General features: G+C 35.1%; 1 protein-coding gene across 1 annotated transcript in view; it reads right to left on the minus strand.

Moving 5' to 3' along the window:
- LOC6048763 (M-phase inducer phosphatase) overlaps nt 1–17,469 on the minus strand; it is a 221,842-nt gene that overhangs the window by 49,336 nt on the left and 155,037 nt on the right. The window contains exon 3 of the mRNA XM_038262754.1: nt 3,999–4,086. The gene's annotated coding sequence lies outside the window, so the exon portion shown is untranslated. The remainder of the gene's footprint in view (nt 1–3,998; nt 4,087–17,469) is intronic.

A 17,469-nucleotide genomic window follows, 5' to 3' on the forward strand; every position in this document is an offset into this window, starting at 1 on the left:
TATAGAAATTGCCAAAAACCCCACAAAACACCTATTTTTTCCAACAGTTTTTATTTTTAAAACCACTGTATCTTCACAAGGATGTGGAGACTTTTAACTAAATTGTTTGGAGAATCGATTCCCTTGTCTTTTTGAGTCCCACAAGAGATAAAAAAAATGATTTAACTGATATTTTCAAGGGTATTTTTAGAGTGTAGAGTGTATAATGTACAACTTGCCGAAGACATCAAATTGATCAGAAAATCCTACAGATTTTTTAATATACAGCCAAGACTCGATTATCCGGAAGCCTTGGAAAAATTTCACTTCGGATAATCGAAACTTCGGATGACCCCTAAACTACGAAAAAGGAATTTAGAATTTTAAAACCAAGATGGCGGCCAAAATGGCAGTGATTGAATATTAAAAAAAATGTTTTTATTTATTTTATAGGGAATCAATAATTCAAATTTGAAAGAAAACAAAAAATACGAAATAATCGAACTCCGGATAATCGAAAATTCGGATGATGGAAAGTTCGGATAATCGAGTTTGGACCTACCCATTTTGCACGACCAGTCTGCAAAAATGGTTTGAGACTGGCATGGAAAATTGAAGGATGCAAAATTGCTTTTATTGACAGAGGGAATAAAGGGACAAAGTTTCTTCAGAATCAAAAAATACAAATTTTTAATTTCGTATAAATTGCCAAAACCTAGAAAGCTACTTCAGCATACATGAAAAAAATAAGTTTTCAAAAGGTTAATTTTAACGTAAAAAGTACAGTAAATTAAACAATTCATTTTGATAACAAAAAACTAGATATTTTAGAATTTATTTTTGCTAAAATCAGGTCATATTTAACTTAAATAGATTTAAAACATATTTCAACGTTTAAAATTTCTATTTAAAAAAAATCAATAGAAAAGAACAAAAAATACTTCCATTTATCTATGGCAGAAAGCTGATTTCTACTTCAATTTGTGCTCACTGACTAATGGGCCAATACAACGTTTAAAGTTTCTTTGTCAAATTATACAATTTTTTTCGAAAACAATATTTCCGTTTTTTTTTAATCAAGACTAACATTTCAAAAGGGCTAAACATTCAATATTAAACCATTTTGAAATGTTAGTCTTGATTAAAAAAATGTTTTTGAAGAGCTCGGAAAATTTCACGAATGTTTCATATTTTATCTTTGAAATCGGACCATTAGTTGCTGAGATATCTGAGAAAACATAAATTTTCCTGTTTTTAAAACTTTGCATTGCAATATCTCAGCAACTAAGGGTCGTATCAACAAAGTTCAAAAAAGCAAAATATAGAAATTTTTCTCAGCTTTTCAAAACTATTTTTTTAGGAGTTGGCAAACATGAAAAAATGAATACCTGCGACTATTTTCAAAAAAGTTTCTTAAAAATGTCGATAAAATGAAAAAAAAAATCACTTAAGGGGTTACATACTTGTAGAAAAACTAAATTTTTCATATTTCCGAATATTTATTAAATCCTTTAAAAAGATGAATTCCAATCACTCCTGAAAGTTTCATGAAGATATGTAATGTTTTAAGTGAGTAGAAGACGATTTATGTTTAAAGTTCTGCCATGCGCAAAGCGGACTGTCAAACTTTGTGAACTTTTTTCTCGGAACACCGAGTTGATTTACGGGTGCCACGATGTCTCGAGATTGGATGGTCCATATTGGCTGAAATTTGGGGTGAAGACTCCCAAGACATATCCCGTGTGCGTGACGAAGCTTTTTTGCTTTTTTTTAAATACAAAAATCGAAAACGGATGATTTTTAATATGAAAAACACAAAAATATTTTTATCTTTTTTTTTAAATAAACTTTTTGAAAATCGGCCTTCGTCTTGCACACGGGACCGGTTTAATTAGTCTTCACAAAAATTTTGAGCCGATTTGGTCGAAGCAGTGTTGAGATATCGTGGCACCCGTTTTTTGAAACTGCTAACTTCAAATAGCTATATCGGCAATGATGCAACTAAATGTCTTCAAATTTATGTTGATAATTGTTAAAAATGTTTATGTTAAAGTCCTGAAAACAAATTTAAAAAAAGTTTGCGTTTGTGCCAATACCAACCCATGACATGTTTGCCGATTTACATGTATGTAACCCCTTAAGTACTTTTTGATTGCAAATTTGATTTTACATCGAAAAGTAAGGTTGACAAATGTTTGCGACCAATACTTCGATTTTTTGAAAAATCGGTTTTATTTTAAAAAATCATTACTCGGTCAATGATATTTTGGACAACCTGAAAATTTCTGAAAAATTGGCATTTAATGTCCCCTAAATCATATAAAAAAATAAAAAAAAAAATAGTGTTTTTTTGAAAATCAAGTTTTAGTGACAAAAAGTTAAATCAAAAATCACCAACATTTTTTTTACCGTGTATAATTTTTTTCAGTGTAGTCCATATCCATACCTACAACTTTTCCGAAGACACCAAATCGATCAAAATATTCCTTCAAAAAATACAGATTTTTGAATTTTCATGTATCATTTTTGTATGGACAGCTGCCAAATTTGTATGGAAAAGTATATGGACAAACTAATGATGCAAAATGGCTTCTTTGGGCATACCAAAGACGCCATAAAAGATTGCCATTAAAAAATACAAAAAATACCGAAATCTAGGAGAACAACAACAACTGTCAAATTGCACAAATGAAATCAATATATTTTTGTGATTTTTTTTTAATTTTATTTTTTTTCAAAAATAATTGAAACTGGTTCAAACTTAAATGAACTGTTTGATAATAAAAAACAATTACTTAAAAATTTCAATTTAGAATAAAATGTTGTTAAGGAAGAAAGAAGAAAAAAAATTAAAACAGACATTGTCACATATCTAACCCATATCACCCCACTCTCCCCTTCGTCCACGGTAGCTCGGCAGCGCGCGCGCGATCACGAAATCATATTTCTCCCCCGATTTGGATTAAATGACATCGCTGCGCTGACAGAAGGGACACAGGCCACCACTTCTCTTCCAACTACCCCCGCGTGCCAAAAGGCAAGCCTGCACGCGTAATTGGACCGCGGAGGGGGGGGGGCACCCTCAGCTTTTTATATGTCTTCATTTGGACGACTGCACTACAGCTGGGGGACAAAAAGACACATCAAAATCGGAGCATCCTTCGCGATCTTCGTCGTCAATCGATTTAATTGACGATTGACCATTTCTGCTGCTGCAGTTTCAGCTCGGCTTGCCTGCTGCCCCGAGGGGGTCTCTGATCCAGTTGTGTCAAGGTTTTGTTCACCCCCACCTCTCACCCTGCTCAACTGGAGAGTGGAGAGTGAAGAGCTAGCCGATTTGAAGTTGACTTTATCAAATTACCAGCCAAATTAATAACACACATTATGCGCGTTAGCCTAATCTGCAAAGTTGCGTTGCGTTTCAGACTTGGAGACTTGGACGATGACGACCCACGAAAGCCACCGCAACGACGACGATGATGATGATGATGATGATTATGGTGATTATTATTATTATTGATATTTTATTACCATGGGTGCTCGTTTACATCTGGACGGACATCTATTGCACCTCAAGTGGTTGAAAGTCTTGAGAGGTGCAACTTGCACTTTTTTTTCTCTCTCTCTCAAAGTCAGTACACGTGAGGTGAATATATAATTACATGGAAGTCATGCTGGCAGGTCCGCCGGTCGTCATTCATCTTCTTAGGCAAGTGTCTTTATTGGGGGCTTAGAAGGAAAAAAAATAGCGCGAAACATTGTTGCAGGTTGCAGATGATGCCTTGAAGGGGTGTTTGAACACTTCAAGTACTGTTTGGACTATAGTAACTTGACAATTTAGATTTGGATTATTTAGAAATTCAGAAAAAAATCATATTCAAAACATTTTGCTAAATTAAAATTGAAAACGTCCTTAAATTTTGAAAAATAGAAGAATCACTAAAATAATAAACCTGAATTTCAAAATTTTGGTATCTTAAGATCTACGTTTAATTTTCTCAAAAAAGTTTATAACTCACCATATTTAGCATCGTCTAGCATTCACCTTCGCCATAACCCACCCCTTCTCGTTCGTTCCATTTGAGATCAACTAACAATCCTTAAGACCTGCAAAAAACAAGAAAAAACCCCAAATTAGTCCCACAATTGCAAATTTAGTCTCCGCTGGTTCGCGCCCCCGCTAAACAATTCGCGAGATTGTCGCGATAATCTGCTCCGGCAAATTTTCTTCAAAAAGGGAAAACTTTCTCCCCGGGCTTCAAAATTCTTTTCTCATGCATACCCAACAAAAAAAAAAAACACACTCTTTTCAAGAGGTGGGAGAGGCCTCTAACTGCTGCTGGTGTGGCCACGATTATCATCATCATCATCATCTTGAGTGGGGGAGGGAGAGGGGGGTAAGTTGGACCACGCCGACAACCGCGTAAAAGCGTGAACATAAATTATTCACAGCGAAATGAGCAGCAGCAGATTTTGGGCCGTTGATAAGCCAAACAGTCATGGGCTTCCACAGCGGGTCGCAGTTGGCCATGTGGACCGCAGGGTAGCTTCAGATTGTGATGGGGTGGGTGGAGGGGTGAGCAGCAGGGACCTATTTAGGAGGCAAATCGTGGCAGGCGTGGGAGAGTTGTGATGGTTGTTTGATGGTGGTGAGTTACTAGAAAGGGCAGCAGATCGGACCGACAGAACGAGAGCGATTTTTCAGCGAGGTTGTAGATATGGTCGGTGATCGCTATTTGGGAGGGCAATTTGGGTTAATAACTGTGGAACGAATGGCCCGAAACGAATGACAACTCAATTTGGGGAAAATTGCTGATAATTTTGGACATTTTGTTGATAATGAAGCTGCGACCTTTCCCAAGATGTTTTAGATCTGAAAACTTAATGCTTAGATCAGGGTGGCCACTAGATTTCGATTTTCAATTTCCCGGTTTTTTCCCGGTTTTCTCCCGATACTAGAAGAAGTTTTCCGGAATGTTTTTAAACCAAATTTCAATGTTTTTCAGGCTAACGTTAGTATCAACATACTTTTTCAACGCATAAATTTGTTTCAAAGTTTGAATTCCTTTCAAATATATTGAGAACAAAGTAAGTAAGTTGTAAACGAAGCCTTTTTATCTGTTTCCAATCCAAACCTCTTATTTCCTTAATGATAGGGATTTTTCATCATCATGCTCTACAGATTTTACAAACTCAAAATAAAAAATAGTTTTTATTTTTTAGAATAACATGAATTATTATTAGAAAGCAGAAAATGGAATTTACAAGAAAAGATTTGCAAGAATACATTGATATCAACATTTATATAAATTCAAGAAGAAAGATTCTTCCTAGAATTATCAATTCCTGTTAATTAATTATTATTTTTTGGCTTATATTATGTGAGTACTTTCTTTTTAAAAGTCTTTTCGCGTCATAAGTCCAAACAAAAATGTATGCACTTTGGCAGCAGTGCAGGAAAAGTGCCATACAAGTGTAAAATAATCAGTACCTTGAGACTTTTTTTTATGGATTTATTAGCTTTGGTAAGTTAATACATACATTGATGGGAAAAAAATAAAATTTGGAATTTTTCGAAAATAATTTTTACTGAAAAAAAGTTCTATAAAACTCAAAACACAAAATAGTATAAATCGTAAAAAAATGACCTTTCTGAGATTTTTTCAACAACTCATAAGGCTGATACAAATTTGATTTAAAGTTTTTGTCGCCCCCCTTGAAAGTTGACCCGAAAAATCAGGGGGCAAAAAAATATTTTTTCAAAAAACATCAAAATGGAAATTTGAGTGCATTCAGCTGAAATCTGTTTAAAGTGCATTCCCTTGCGTTAAGAATCATTTTTAGGCATGTTTAGGTTGATTTAATAGTCTCTTGAATTTTTGAAAATGGTCGATCTTTAGTATCGTAAAAAGTTTTTTTTTGCTGACATTTTTGTTTTCGTCAGATCTTACATTTTTTGAAGACTACTGATTGCAAAATAACTGAACTAGTGTAAAATGCATTTTAAAACTTTTTGCATTCAAATGTTGAGACTATGGCTTTTTTTTTTTTGCAGTCCGTTTCGCGGTGCCCGTCCGTCGGGACGCATTTTTTTTCGCGTTTCGGTTTCGTCGATCGTCGTCGGTGTGTATTTCGGGTGAGTGCGTGCGTGTGTGTGTGAAGGTGCGGCTAGCTCTGGTTGTCACGATGACAGCAGAGCTGAGCCAGTCCGTTTCGCGGTGCCTGTCCGTCGGGACGCATTTTTTTTTTCGCGTTCCGGTTTCGTCGATCGTCGTCAGTGTGTTTTTCTCGGGTTTCTTTGTTCTATGATTTGTAATTGTTTTACGGGAAGATTCGTTTTAAATTGCGTTAGCCAAATATAAATTATCATTCAATTCGACTATTCGTTTTTCGCGAATCGTGGCGACAAATCTTGTTTCAACGTGATTGTTCAAGTCCTTCAGATAGCATCATAACTTATCAGTCATTTATTGGTCGCTCAAATTATAATAATTTAAAAGTATAAATAGTCTCAGGTCAACTCTACGTAAATATGTAACGCTGAGTTTAATATTTCACCTTTTAAACACACATAATTTTGATTCTATCTTTCCACAGCCGGCTGTCTAAGATTGAATCATTTATGCTAAACTCAACACCAAATAACCGGGAATGGTCTCATCCGCTTTGTTTGCCTTGAGAATACATAATACATCACCTTATTTAACGAAATTCATTGATTATTGGGCCACATCATCATCCTCTATGATGAATCCTGGCCATTACCCTTTCCCACTAACAAAATCCCAAGTAGAAGTAGTTTTCCGGCACACGCGGGGTGTGGATATCGTATAGAACCCACCCTTGGTAGCAGCCTGTGCTAACTAACATTCCCGTCCCATCCCCTCGAGATCTACAAACTGACATGGCGGGCGCCGTTGGTGGCCAACGACTGTTTCCTGTTCGCACCGACTCTAGTTTTGATGATCGTGATGTTTTATCTTTTCAGCGCATTCATGCATGCTGTTGATAAGGGAAACATCATTTGATCGTTGAAGCGTGTGACCGGTTGTGCTGATGGGATATTACGGTCCTGTTCAGCAACGGAGAAGGACAACCATGGGTGGTCTCTCATGCTCATGCTCATGCTCAAATGTTGAGACTATGGCTTTTTATATTTTTTATTAATTTTGTTTTGCACGGATGTGAAAATTTTCAATTGATGCTTGAATAAGACCTGAATTTTAAAGCATTAAAATGTCGTTAAAAATGTATTTCAATGCTAAATTAAATATTGTTGAAAAAAATAATCTTTTTTTTTAAACTTGTACTGGATAGCCAAAACAACGTCGTTTCTTTAAATCAGTTTTCTTAGTCAAGCTTCAAAATAAAATGTATTTCTTTATTTCTTTTAAACTATCTACTTAAAATGTCAATAAATTTAGAGATATTCTTTTTGTAAACCAAATTTTCATTTACTTTTTCATTTCTGCATACACATCCCATATTATTTTTTTTAATGTATATTTCTGATGACGGACGAATTGTTTTTGAAACAGAGATTTTTTAAACTGCTCAAAATATACATTCAAAAGATTTTAAAGAACTGTTTTGTTTTTGGATTTAAACATTCTATTTAATAGTATTTTTCAGAAGTTGTAGCTGTTTTCAATAAAGAATAATTCTATTTTAACTCTCTCTGCCTTTGTTGCTGAGATACAGGCAACGAAAAATATTTAAAAGAGTGTATTTTGTGTGACTATTTGAGAGAAAAATCTTGATCTTTAAATTTAAAAAAAAAATCCTGATTTGAATTTTATGCAAAACTAATATTTTAGCAAAGAAAGGTCGAATTGACAATATCCAAATTCTAAAACATAAGATCTTTGTAGATAAAAGGAAAACGCTAGTGGTTGGTACCAGCAATGGTTGCCGACAGCTATAAAGTCAACTTCGTTCAAACATAAGATATTTTTACTAACATTTCGAATGTTTTAAATACCAATATGGTAGTTGGCACAATTTGCAAATTTGAAACAAATATTCGTAGAAAAAAACAACAAACTCATAAACGGTGCACTTTACTTCAAATTCTTAAAATTGCTTAACGAATGCAAATCATAGGTTTATCATTTAAATATTTTTTAATTCACCCGTAACTCACTGCACCCTAAATATGGTTGCTAGTTTGTCGCTTCAAATCAATTTGATATTTTTTGTCTCTTAAATATTTAGTTTGGGACATATGCCCGCCATTACGGGGTTTGTCTTCCGGATCACCTGAGACCGCTCGTGGTACTCCCAGGGGTACCTGTATCCCAGGTTGAGAACCACTGCTGTAGATCAAACATATTTAAATAAATGAAAATCGCCAAGTAAAAATATAATAGGATACAAAAGAAAAATCATCCATAACCAAGAAGCATTTTATACACAATCTATTACACAAATTCAAACATAGTTTTCGCGAAGTCTACATTTAGAATAACATTCTGTTTGAGAAAAGAACATATTGAGAACATTAAAGAGGCTTTAGTCAATTTTTATATAAACAAAAAATATTTTCCCGGTTTCTCAGTCGAATTCCCGAGTTTTTCCCGGTTTTCTCCCGGTTGATAAAAATCCCGGTTTTTTCCCGGTTTTCCCGGTTTTTTCCCGAGGTGGCCACCCTGGCTTAGATATGAGTACTAACGTAAAATTTTCTCAGCTTCTGAAAGCTAAATATCTCGAAAATTGATAATAAATATTTCCGGAACTACCTTTCTGCGCCTACTAAGAATTTATGAGACCATTCAATATTTTTTGAAGTTTGGTGTTCTTGATGGAATTTAACAATTTTATTGTGGTTTTCCAGAGCTCACAACAATAACTGATCTTTATTTTTTTGGTTAAGTTGTTGGTATTACCTAGGCTATTCAGAAAAAACACTCTAAGCCCATCAACCCATTAGATGTTTTTTTCTTTTTTCGCATTAAATTTTTTTGTATGTGTTAAATTAACTCTTTACCGCAAAATATGGGTTTAGAAAATTTTAGTTTTAACAAAAAGCGTACTTCTCGTGTTACATGTCTTTCATCATTCATTTTTAGTGTTTATACATTTATCTTGTTAAGGTTTTGTAAAAAAAAATCAAATCATTATCCAGATTTTTTGAGTGGAATATTTTTTTAGAACACGGCCAAAGTAGACCCTTTTATCAAATTTACAGCAGAAGCAAGAGAAATCCTTAGGATTTGTATAAATTTTAAAAAGTTCGCCTTGCTAATGCATTATAAAGCTTTAAAAATTATTATTAAGCTGAATTTTTGGTGATTTTTTAGATCAAAGCCCTTCTAGAGGCAAGTTTGATGATGACATAAAAATTAAACTCAAAAAATATTTTGAAAAATCTGAGATTTTTTTCCATCATTTGATCTAAGACTGAGAAAAAGACTCTTTTATTTTTTATTATATTTTGAGAAAAATAGTAAATTTTTCAACTGAATTTCCTGTCCTATTTGAAGGGTCCACTACACGCGAACATTTTTTGCTCAGACTATTTTACGGAAATTGTCATCACTCTGAAGGTCCTGTAGAAATGTTATGCAAAGTTAACAAGACCTGAACTGATCTGATTGTTTCAATAGTTTCTTTAAAAAGCAAAAAAAAAACTTGCGAAAATGGCTATTTTATAATACAAAAAGTGGGAGTTATGACAATGTTCGTAATAAAGAAATAGACTCTTTTATTGTTTTATGTTTTGAGAAAAAAAAGTAAATTTTCAACTAAATTTTCTGTTCTATTTTAATACAAATATTTTACAAATTTGAAGTTAAGTCCTTACATTCAAAAATGTTTAAAATGTGTTTTACTAGTCCTTCTTACATGTTAGGCTTGATATTTAAACATAAAAAATGTTTTTATTGGGATAAAGTTGACCCGGAAATTAGTTTTTCCCAGACACTGGCAAACTCTACTTCCAATGCTTTCCAACGAATAAAAAAATGGGTAAAAATGGATTGTTGGTGGATTTTTAAATCGAAGTCAATCTAGAGGGGTTTGATGACGAAAAAAATAAATAAATTTAAAAACCTTAAAAATATTTTTAAAAATCGGACATATCTTTCACCAGTTCAGAATTGGATTTTATTTGTATTTTTTTATTTGGCTCAAACTTCTCGGGAAAAGTTGCTGGTATTGTTGAGTACTACTAAAAAAAAGGTTTACGCGAAAAATATTAAAAATAGTTGAAAAAATACTCAATCACCAAAAATAAGTTTTTTTTAAATTTTTTAGACTTTTTGATATGTTTTAGGGGACAAAACCCGGAACTTTTGAGCTAAAGAGAAGTATGGTAAAAAAATCTACCACCAAGTTATGATTTTTTGAATAAATGGTGATTTTAGGTAAAAATAAGAGGATCGAAGTAGCCATAGGCGAGTTTGGACGTAAAATTTTTTCGCTGCCGTAAATTTGACGTTTTCTTCGGTTTTTTTTTTCAAGTTATTTCTCGTTGGCATCTTTTGGCCAATTGTTACAAAATTCCACGACGGTTTTGGATTTGTTCTTCGGTTGACTTTATTCTGTAAGAGAATCTTTCTGTGGCTGAAGACAACAGTGAAGCTCTCCGTTAACCTTTTCGTATGGCGGAACGGTGAAGATTTCCTGATGGTTCCAGCCTTTCCGGCAAAGCCAGAAGCTGTTTGCAACCTGCGGAGCCTGTTCCTTCACTTAAACAGCCCCTAAATGGAAGCAGATTCTATTTGATTCGGTTCGTCGACCGAAAACTATCAAGAACCCAGAGGAGGTGACGTCAGGCTGTGTCAAATTCCGGTTGCAGGAAAATGAAGATTGAAGCTGCTTATTGAAGATATCCAGGTTTTGGTGAGATCTTTCCATAATTTTTTGCAATGTTTTTTTTTTTTCATACCATACCAATACAAATTATATTCTATTGATTAAATGAAATATCTTTCCTACCCCTTCTCCATTTCCATTTTCCCAATCCCCATTTGTCCATTTCCACGAATCCCATTATTTGCCAAATTTACACTTACACACCCAACCCCAACTGATTCGGAGCGTTTGGTACGGTATGTCCACGCATCCTTCCTCCCTGTAGATTCTGTGAAATGTGATCCGTTCACAGAATCCTCTCTGCGGTAAACACAACGCAGTAGGGCTGGCCGCTTTAATTTTTGCAATTCATTTTCGGGTGTTCTCGGATGTACTGCAATTATTAATATTGACAAGAAAAGTGCTTGGGGCGTAATCTAATCACAAGACTTTCCAGCATGCTTTCATCGGACTGGCTGCGTTTGTGTTAGATTAGATTAGATTAGATTAGAAATGGTGATTTTAGGTCAAAATAATTCCACGCAAAAAAAAAAATTATAGCAATTTTCAAAGTAAAATTGAATTTGCATTCGAAAAGTACTTTACAAGATATAGCCACCGAAAGTTTGATATTAGCGAAATATTTGCAGTTTTTCGATTTTTTAAATAGTGACCATTTCTGAAAATATTTTTTTTTTAAGTTCAGACAATTTTCTATCTAACCCACCGTTTTCTAATGACGATATCTCAGCAACTAACGGTTCGATTTTCAATGTTATAACATAAAACATTCGTGAATCTTTTTGATCTTTTCGAAAACAATACATTTGAAAAAAATAATAATTAAGGCTTACATTTCAAAAGGGCCAAACATTCAATATTACGCATTTTTTAAATACTAGTCTTGATTAAGAAAAAATGTAAATTTTTTAACCGAAATTTCTGTTCTTCCAAATTAAAAATATTTAAAACATTTGCAATTGAATCCTTTGTGTTAAGATGGCATAAATAAATGGTAGGCTTGATTTCAAAGAATTGTTTTTTTTTTTTTTTTTTTTTTTATTTTTTTTTTTTTTTTATTTTTTATAAAGAATATAAAAACCATGCAACTTATATTTTTAAACAAAGCAAGTCGAGTTGATTATGAAGCTTGTTTGTTTGCGTTTTATGAAGCAATTTTCCAAGGAATCAATATTTTTATTTGAGTCTAACTTTCTGGGGGTTATTTGTATGACACCATTTTTGAAGATTTTTTTTTGTTAAATATAACTGAAGTGACAGCGTTTGATTTTAGTAAAAAATCGATATTTTTAAAGAATACCTGAAAATAACATAACATAACATAACATAACATAACATAACATAACATTTTTTCACATGAGATTTGACAGACAAGCTATTTGAATTCAAAAATTCCACATTTTTAAAAAAAATATGAAATCTGTTTTTCCTAAAGAAAAAAAAAAAACATCTTTTCACAGCTTCAACATTCATCGAAAAATCCATTTTCACCGGAGGAGAACCGCACGAAGATGGGCTAATGCACGCACATTATTAGATGGTAATTTGTGTCATTGATAAAATCACGATTTATGCCTGTTTGTTTCCTAAAGTTCAATAAAACAGCAATAAAGCTCCTCGCTCGCCGTGTTTGTCTCTGTACGATGTTTCTGGTTTTTTTTGTCGAGTTCCTCAGGGGGTCTTCTCTCGGGCCAACCTTGGTGCACTATTGGAACCCCGTCCTCCTCGGTAGGTTTCTCCGGCTCGAAGCCCAATGATAGAAATTGAAATCGATAATTCTAGATAATTTCATGTTAAATTGTTTTCCTTTTATCATCATTTTCCCGTGCGCGCGAGAGCTTTGGCTGGGTTGGGCCATCCCGCCTAGGTTAAGGGGAAGGTGGGCATGGTTAGGACAAGAAGAAAAAAGGTTGCCTGCGCAGAAATGACAAGCACAAAACAGGGAGAAAAATTACGACTTTTCATTTCAATCAGCATGAACACGCGCGCATTCAATTAGTTTCGTTTCCCTTCTGGGACGTCAGAGTTGAGGAGGGTTTCGTCTGCTGTTGAAAAGTTCTCTGAAAAGTGGATTTTTATTTTTTTTGTTTGCGATTTTTCAATTTTCAATTCAAACTTCTTTTAAACTTGTTTTTTTTATTCGTCGACGTGCCACCCAAGCAAAGATGTTATAAGATGCCTTTTTCAATATTTTGCAATATTGTACATTTAAATACTATTCGTATTTTTGAGGATTTTTTTCTGTTATAGAATTTTAAAAATAACAAGTACTGTCGATGTGCCATCCAAGCTACGATGTTAAGAGTACGATTTTATCTTTGTTGCAATGTAAAAAGATGGTTCTGAAATGAACAAAATTTTAAACAACATTTTCACTAAGAATCACTTTCTTGGCAGAGACTCTGCCTAGGAGATGTTCCACCAGCAGGCCTTTTCCTTGCCATAAGTCACCCACCCTGCGCTGCACTGGCAAGAGGAAATTGAGGACATGTGCCTTCTGCTGGGCAACATGACCAACATTGCACGCGGGAGACTTGGTTTTTCTTTCGCCGCAGACGACGAACCTTCGTCGTCGCGCGGAATTTGTGCCGCACAAGATGAGTGGTGAGTCGTGGGTTGTGTTTCCCAGCGCGCATCCTAGAGTGGAATTTGCATGTTTTTTTGAGAAGCGTTTCAAGAGTAGGGAAATCTCTATCCCAATTTTAGTGGAAATATGCGATCAGAGTAAACAGGATAATTTTTAAAACAAGTTTGTAAATTCTGCACTAGAAATAAAATTTTCCCAGGGTGTCGACACCACTCAAGTTGAACTCCCATCGAGAAATTGAATCTTAAAATGCCGCTCTCAAATGGAGTCATTAAAATTACCGCCCGATTGAAAAGCATTTCACATAAAGAAGCAAACTGGCCTTAACATGTGAGTGCGCAAATGGAATCATAAATCCACACCCAACCGAGAAGAGCGGGGGGGCTGTGCAGTAAAACTGTAACGCCCTCCAACGCCGCAGGAGGGGAAGCTTGAGGAAGAAAAACAGAGAAATTAATTAACAACCAGCTCGAATAAATTCCTCGCACGCCACGTGTCCAGCTGGGGCAAGTCTTAGAAAAAGCGCATAAATTTCCGAGCAGCAGTTGTGGTCGGTGTAGGAAAACAAAATTAAAATATCATAGCAGCATTACGAATTTGCGAAATTATTTGCCCTGGCCAGGGGGTCGCCCAGAGACACCGCCGCCGTCGATTGCTCTATAAAACATCCGTCGGACAGTACTTAAGGCTGAATTGTATAGAAAAAAAAAAAACGATATTAGTTCTGGTTTGCACCGCTGGAAGTTTATTGGAGCGCGGCAATTCGAGTTACGAGCGGTGGTCATTAATCAGCGGGAGGTACCTGGGGGCCAAACGCTGGTATGTCACCTGTCGGTTACAGATTTTTGTGAGAAAATGAAGAAAAACTTAAAAGTATATCTTTTCGATTGCAGAAGAATTAAAATTTACAAAAAGAGCCTAACATAAAATTGATGGTTAAAATTTCTCAACAAATTCATTCACAAATTTTAAACATTTTCGACAAAAGGACAAAAAGACAAAAGGACAAAAGGACAAAAGGACAAAAGGACAAAAGGACAAAAGGACAAAAGGACAAAAGGACAAAAGGACAAAAGGACAAAAGGACAAAAGGACAAAAGGACAAAAGGACAAAAGGACAAAAGGACAAAAGGACAAAAGGACAAAAGGACAAAAGGACAAAAGGACAAAAGGACAAAAGGACAAAAGGACAAAAGGACAAAAGGACAAAAGGACAAAAGGACAAAAGGACAAAAGGACAAAAGGACAAAAGGACAAAAGGACAAAAGGACAAAAGGACAAAAGGACAAAAGGACAAAAGGACAAAAGGACAAAAGGACAAAAGGACAAAAGGACAAAAGGACAAAAGGACAAAAGGACAAAAGGACAAAAGGACAAAAGGACAAAAGGACAAAAGGACAAAAGGACAAAAGGACAAAAGGACAAAAGGACAAAAGGACAAAAGGACAAAAGGACAAAAGGACAAAAGGACAAAAGGACAAAAGGACAAAAGGACAAAAGGACAAAAAGACAAAAGGACAAAAGGACAAAATGACAAAAGGACAAAAGGACAAAAGGACAAAAGGACAAAAGGACAAAAGGACAAAAGAACAAAAAACGATAGGAATACCAGTAGAAAAATAGATCAAAGATATTGCTTAGAAAAATGTTATGGAGTTTTGATTTATTTAGGTTTGTATTTTTTCAATTGGAGCTATTTATAAACAGAGTAAATACTTTAAGTTTGAGGCGTATAGCAATAATTCAAGATTTTTTTCATCCATGATCCATGATTCTTGTATGATTTAGATGCACTAAGCTATTGATGATTTAAAAAAAATGGAAAATTATCCTAATTTTTTTTAAATAACATTGAGGATAAATTAATTGAAATAGTAAAAAAAGTTTAAGAAAGCACTGAAAAATTTAATTGATACATTTTTTTGTTTTGTTTTGATATTTGTATTATCGATTCTCGTTTGCAGCCAACTTTATTTTTTTAAATCAAAAACGGATGCAATCACCGAAATGCACCATTGTATACAGCAGTTCCATATGAAAGTTAAAGAAAAAAAATAAAAGTGCTTCGATTTGGCTCAAAATTTTTCTGGGGGTTCCTTGGCCAAAATAATTAGACCCGTATTTTTTTGTTTGGCCAATTTTCGTAAATAAAATACGCAACTTTTGGTACCCTAACATGTATAGGTCATCGCTAAAATTTTCGAGTTATCGCAGTTTTAGTGAAAAAAGTTGATTTTTTGCCGATTTCGTCAATTTCCCGTTTTCGCGCGCGGCGCGTCGAAAAACCCGGATTTTATTTTCAAAAAATCATATCTCGGAATCCTGTTAATGAACCTCGCCCAATTTTTGATATGTTATGTAAAATTGTCTGAGGAATCCGTATTTTCAGATGTAGGCTCTTTGGTCCAGGCACCGTCAAAACGGCATTTGATGTTTTCATAAGACTTTTTCAAATGTTAGGCTAGATTTCTGAAACTCCACATTATTTTTTCTTGGAAGTCAAACTTATCATCTTTCTTTTGCACCCAAGACAGCTGAAATCGGTTGAAATGGAGCGAAGTTATGATTTTTTGAAAAAAGTGGTTTTTTTGTGAAAATCAACGAAAATGGCCATTTTTCGGACGACCCTAACACGGCGTAGGTCACCGTAATGGCCAAACAAAAAAATACGGGTCTAATTATTTTGGCCAAGGAACCCACAGAAAAATTTTGAGCCAAATATATACTTTTATATTTTTCTTTAACTTTCATATGGAACTACTGTATAAAAAGGGACAAAAACTCAAAAACATTAATAACTTTCAAACCATATAATCGAAATAAAAGTGATGGAAAAGCATGAAATATATATTCAAAGCGGAAAAAAACAACAATTTAAGACAATAAATACGTTAAAAACGATGAAAACTCAAGAAAACGATAAAAATGGCAAAAACGGTAAAAACGATAAAAACGATAAAACTTAAAAAACATGAGAAAACTCTAAAATTAATCAAAATCCACCGATTTCAATGCGTTCCCATCTGTCAATCCCACCAAACAGTTACCCTCAATCATCGTACCTCTTCGACGCAACATTGTATGCAGATGATCGTGCATCTCATCTCGCACCGATCGGCAACTTGTCGTGCGATCGTCTCAAAACCTCAGCCAGACACGTCCACGCGCGATTTACGATCTGTGTCCTAAAATAGATCATCACCTTACCTGTACCGTCCCGACTTGGAGAATACCTCGAAGGTCTTCGCAGTTTGATGGGAAAATGCCGATATGATTTCCATCGCGCGCTTCTTTCCTCCTCCCCTTTCTGAGCTTCTGCTGCGGTCAATTTCAGAGGGAAACCACGTGTGTGCCAAATATGTTAATGTCGGTGGCTCCCACGCGATGCATATGGCACATGCAGTTCAGGGGTAATTTGACAATTATTGCACTTGCATGTTTTCTTTTATTAGAAACGATAAAAACAAAACATTAGCAAAAGCAGCAACATTTGCCAACAACAACTTTTGTTATTACATCTCAATTTACCTTATCGAATTACCGTCCAGTAATTGGCAATTTCCCCTCCCGTTGAACACGCTGCAACGGCTCAAACTTCCCACCGTCATGATCGTCAACGTCTGGAGACGATCCTCGACCAGATCTCCGTGAGTCCCCCCCGAACTCGGAACGGAAAAGTGCAAATGAGCAAACAGGTCCCCGTTTTCGCCACCTGGCCTCCGAGATGGCGTGAAAATTCCGGCTTGCGATCTGGTCTTGTCGGATCCGAGTGGAGTGTCGTGTCCCCGGGGAGGTTGCGGGGTTGACATTAGCGGTGAACCTTCCTGACGGAATATGATCAGCGGCTGATTCGTGGACGATTGGAGAACGTTGAGACATTCGCGTAACTTGACTGCACTGAGGTGGAAAGTGCAGTTGAAGTGGCTGGTGCACTATGGGAATATTCAAGTTTAGACATTAAGACATTAAGACATGAAGACATTAAGACATTAAGACATTAAGACATTAAGACATTAAGACATTAAGACATTAAGACATTAAGACATTAAGACATTAAGACATTAAGACATTACGACATTAAGACATTA

This window comes from Culex quinquefasciatus, chromosome 3 (assembly GCF_015732765.1).
Source record: "Culex quinquefasciatus strain JHB chromosome 3, VPISU_Cqui_1.0_pri_paternal, whole genome shotgun sequence".
NCBI classification, from domain to species: Eukaryota; Metazoa; Arthropoda; class Insecta; order Diptera; family Culicidae; genus Culex; species Culex quinquefasciatus.